Raw genomic sequence first — 5,821 nt, forward strand, 5'->3', positions numbered from 1 at the left:
CCTGCACACATTCTCACTTCCGATTGGCTCATTTGCAATTTGGGTCACATTCTGATGCTCTAGGAACATTGTAAGCACTGCTGTGATAACAGACCCCAGACCAGCCTCGCTGCTGTAATAACAGACCCCAGACCCCCCTCGCTGCTGTGATAACAGACCCCAGACCCCCCTCGCTGCTGTGATAACAGACCCCAGACCACCCTCGCTGCTGTAATAACAGACCCCCCTCGCTGCTGTGATAACAGACCCCCCTCGCTGCTGTAATAACAGACCCCCCTCGCTGCTGTGATAACAGACCCCCCTCGCTGCTGTAATAACAGACCCCCTCGCTGCTGTGATAACAGACCTCCCTCACTGCTGTAATAACAGACCCCAGACCCCCCTCGCTGCTGTAATAACAGACCCCCCTCGCTGCTGTGATAACAGACCTCCCTCACTGCTGTAATAACAGACCCCAGACCCCCCTCGCTGCTGTAATAACAGACCCCCTCGCTGCTGTGATAACAGACCTCCCTCACTGCTGTAATAACAGACCCCAGACCCCCCTCGCTGCTGTAATAACAGACCCCCTCGCTGCTGTGATAACAGACCCCCCTCGCTGCTGTAATAACAGACCCCCCTCGCTGCTGTGATAACAGACCTCCCTCGCTGCTGTAATAACAGACCCCAGACCCCCCTCGCTGCTGTGATAACAGACCCCAGACCCCCCTCGCTGCTGTAATAACAGACCCCCCTCGCTGCTGTGATAACAGACCCCCCTCGCTGCTGTGATAACAGACCCCCCTCGCTGCTGTGATAACAGACCCCCCTCGCTGCTGTGATAACAGACCCCCCTCGCTGCTGTAATAACAGACCCCCCTCGCTGCTGTGATAACAGACCCCCCTCGCTGCTGTGATAACAGACCCCCCTCGCTGCTGTGATAACAGACCCCCCTCGCTGCTGTGATAACAGACCCCAGACCCCCCTCGCTGCTGTAATAACAGACCCCCCTCGCTGCTGTGATAACAGACCCCCCTCGCTGCTGTGATAACAGACCCCCCTCGCTGCTGTGATAACAGACCCCCCTCGCTGCTGTGATAACAGACCCCCCTCGCTGCTGTGATAACAGACCCCCCTCGCTGCTGTAATAACAGACCCCCCTCACTGCTGTGATAACAGACCACCCTCGCTGCTGTAATAACAGACCCCCCTCGCTGCTGTGATAACAGACCCCCCTCACTGCTGTGATAACAGACCACCCTCGCTGCTGTAATAACAGACCCCCCTCGCTGCTGTAATAACAGACCCCCCTCGCTGCTGTAATAACAGACCCCCCTCACTGCTGTGATAACAGACCCCCCTCGCTGCTGTGATAACAGACCCCCCTCGCTGCTGTGATAACAGACCCCAGACCCCCCTCACTGCTGTAATAACAGACCCCAGACCCCCCTCACTGCTGTAATAACAGACCCCAGACCCCCCTCACTGCTGTAATAACAGACCCCAGACCACCCTCACTGCTGTAATAACAGACCCCCCTCGCTGCTGTAATAACAGACCCCCCTCGCTGCTGTGATAACAGACCTCCCTCACTGCTGTGATAACAGACCCCCCTCGCTGCTGTGATAACAGACCCCCCTCGCTCTCTCTCTCTCTCTCTCTCAGTAGTCTTACCTCGGTCTCTCTCTCTCTCTCTCTCTCTCTCTCTCTCTCTCTCTCAGTAGTCTTACCTCAGTCTCTCTCTCTCTCAGGTTGTGCTCCCCCGGGGGAGGCAGTACTCAGATGGTTCCCGTTGGGCGGTGTCTCTCTCTCTCTCTCTCTCTCTCTCTCTCTCTCTCTCTCTCTCAGTAGTCTTACCTCGGTGTCTCTCTCTCTCCCTCAGGTTGGTCTCCCCAGGGGGAGGCAGTACTCAGATGGTTCCCGTTGGGCGGTGTCCGATGCAGTTCTCCCCCCCCGTCTGCCCTCGTCCCAACCTGGAGCTCAACGCCCTGGTCTCCCACATCAACACCCCTGAACACTTCTACATCCAGCTGGTACTGTGCACCACCTGCTATTAACACGCACTAGAAACACACACAAACACACACTATAAACACACACACGCACTATAAACACACACAAACACACACTATAAACACACACGCACTATAAACACACACAAACACACACTATAAACACACACACACACACACTATAAACACACGCACGCACTATAAACACACACAAACACACACTATAAACACACACACACTATAAACACACACACGCACTATAAACACACACAAACACACACTATAAACACACACACGCACTATAAACACACACAAACACACACTAAAAACACACACACACTATACACACACACACGCACTATAAACACACACAAACACACAGACACACACTATAAACACACATGCACTATAAACACACACAAACACACACAGACACACACTATAAACACACACACGCACTATAAACACACACAAACACACAGACACACACTATAAACACACATGCACTATAAACACACACAAACACACACAGACACACACTATAAACACACGCACGCACTATAAACACACACAAACACACACTATAAACACACACGCACGCACTATAAACACACAAACACACACAGACACACACTATAAACACACACATGCACTATAAACACACAAACACACACAGACACACACTATAAACACACACATGCACTATAAACACACAAACACACACAGACACACACTATAAACACACACACGCACTATAAACACACACAAACACACACTATAAACACACACACACTATAAACACACACACGCACTATAAACACACACAAACACACACTATAAACACACGCACGCACTATAAACACACACAAACACACACTAAAAACACGCACTATAAACACACACAAACACACACAGACACACACTATAAACACACACATGCACTATAAACACACACAAACACACACTATAAACACACGCACGCACTATAAACACACACAAACACACACTATAAACACACACACGCACTATAAACACACACAAACACACACTATAAACACACGCACGCACTATAAACACACAAACACACACAGACACACACTATAAACACACATGCACTATAAACACACTATAAACACACAGACACACACTATAAACACACACGCACTATAAACACACACAAACACACACAGACACACACTATAAACACAAATGCACTATAAACACACACAAACACACTATGATCAAACACACACTATAAACACACAAACACTATAAACACGCAAACACTATAAATACACAAACACACTATAAACACACACACGCACTAAACACACACAAACACACACAGACACACACTATAAACACACACATGCACTATAAACACACTATAAACACACAAACACACACAGACACACACTATAAACACACACACGCACTATAAACACACACAAACACACTATGATCAAACACACACTATAAACACACACACACTATAAACACGCAAACACTATAAACACACAAACACTATAAACACACACACTATAAACACACAGAATAAAAACTTAGTATAAAGCACATCTTGGAGGACAGTGTGTTGTGTGAAAGGCGCCAGGCCAACCTGCTGCTCTGTTCTTCTATCAGGCCGTGTTCACACTACACTGCTTTGTTTTAAACTGCCAGCACCTCTTTTACATGCAACCCTACGGGGAAAGAGACGAGGGGGACGCCTGTTTAAACAGCACAGCGCCCTCCGCCGAAGAGTTGAATTTTGTTGAACTTTTCAGAAAAGCGCTGTGTGATGTCAAGCACCTTTCTAACAGCTGACCAATCAGACGCGGAGAAATGCAGCCGCTCTTCCGAGCTGATGGTCTCTCTGAATTGTGTCTGCTGTCTCGAAATTGCTGGCCCAACCCTCCGCAACAGGTGTTCAAACTGCCCCTTGCTTAGCCTGGAGTAAGCGTTAAAACCAGCTTCATCCAGACGGAGCTCCTGGACGAGGTTGTGATACGCCCCGTACTGCTGTCAGCCGCGGATGATATCATGCACCCACAAACACCGCCGTGGCTGGTCAGGAACCCCCTCCCCCTCCCCCTCAAACGCCGAAGCCAATACGAGTGCTAATTCATTCGCCAACATTTGACTTGATGGCTAATAATAGTAGTATAGTAGGCACTATATAAGCTAAGCTTATTACTTTTGTTGATGGATGATGATAACGGTTGAGTCAACGTCGGCTACAATGTATGATTCACGTTGTTAAGGTTACAGAATACTTGCGCTGCTTTTTACTTTAAAAACAAAGAAAGAAAAAAAGTGCAGTGTGAACACGGCCTTAGTCTGTCCCGTGTTTATGACATGCATGATTTTATAACTCATTTCAGTTATCGGTTTTAAATCAATGAATCAATAAATGTACTGGGTTAGGGTTAGTCCAATTCCAGTTGTTAAAGGAATAGCCTGTACAATAGGGCTGTGCAATACAATCAATACAGCAATACATCGCTATATATTTTTCTGTATTGAGTTTCCGTGGTACAGTATCAATACAGTAAAAAAAAAATAGATTTTTTTTTGCACAAGGAAAATACACAGAACAAGACAGGGAATAGATATAGAAAATTAAAGAGAATTCAGTCATACAGTACAGTATATATACATTATTCATGTCTTAAATTATTTTTATTAAGTAGTTTTTTAATTAAATTATGTAGAGTATTGCAATGTATTGCAGTAATTGTATAGTATCACAATGTATCATGATACCTATCATACCGTGACCCATACATCGGGAAGTCCTTATCATACCGTGACCCATATATCGGGAAGTCCTTATCATACCGTGACCCATATATCGGGAAGTCCTTGCCATTACCCAGCCCTACTGTACAATGGGTGTCGTGGTGGCCACACAGTCAAATGATTTTCTAATTCTATTTTTCCTGTCAATATGTAAAGTAAAAACAACATGTCTATATCCAAGCATTAGATAGGCTCTTTCCTGGCTCTTGTCTGTTGTGTAGGCAAATATAGCATATAGCCTTCTGGGAACGCCTTGCAGCAATAGCCTACCATGTAATGCAATAAATAGAATGATGATTATAATTTAGCAAGTGCTAACCATTACATTACATTAGTCATTTAGCAGACGCTTTTATCCAAAGTGACTAACAATAATTGCATTTAACGTAGGAAAAGCCAATGTACTAGTACTTGGAAGAACTCACAAGTGCATCTTCTTTCTAAAACACGTGACTTAAGAGCCAGTGTTAGGGCAAGTTACTTAATAAGTTATTAGTTAAATTAAAGCAATACATTGCGATAATTGGACCTTTACAAACATGTCTGGTGCTAATTCTCCAATCTAAAAGTAAGCTGAATCGTCCAAACAGTCTACTCAGAAAGATAATACATTGATATTTATTACCTTTTAAAACTGGCGCCCCCGGGACGCAGCACTCAGTCGAAGTGCGCATGCGCAACGTTGTGCTTAAACAACACAGTAGTAGCTAACTATTCCAGTGTCTATGGATATCATGCATGGATGTATTAATAGAACATGCAATGATATCATGGTGGAGGTGAGAAAACCGAAGCGAAACATCATGGAGGAAGCCAGAAAAAGACAATCTGCTAACTTTACGACAGTACGACAGTGCCTCTGTGTGAGCGCAGTTCCGAGAAAACGGGATAAAACCCTATGTATTGCTTTAAGTAATCAAGTAAAGTTACAGATTACTATAAAAGTAATCAAGTAAAGTTATGGATTACTTTCTCTAAATTAGATTAAGTAATGACATTACTGATTACTGAAAAGTAATCAGATTACTAA

This window comes from Borostomias antarcticus (genome assembly GCF_949987555.1).
Source record: "Borostomias antarcticus genome assembly, chromosome: 1".
NCBI lineage: Eukaryota > Metazoa > Chordata > Actinopteri > Stomiiformes > Stomiidae > Borostomias > Borostomias antarcticus.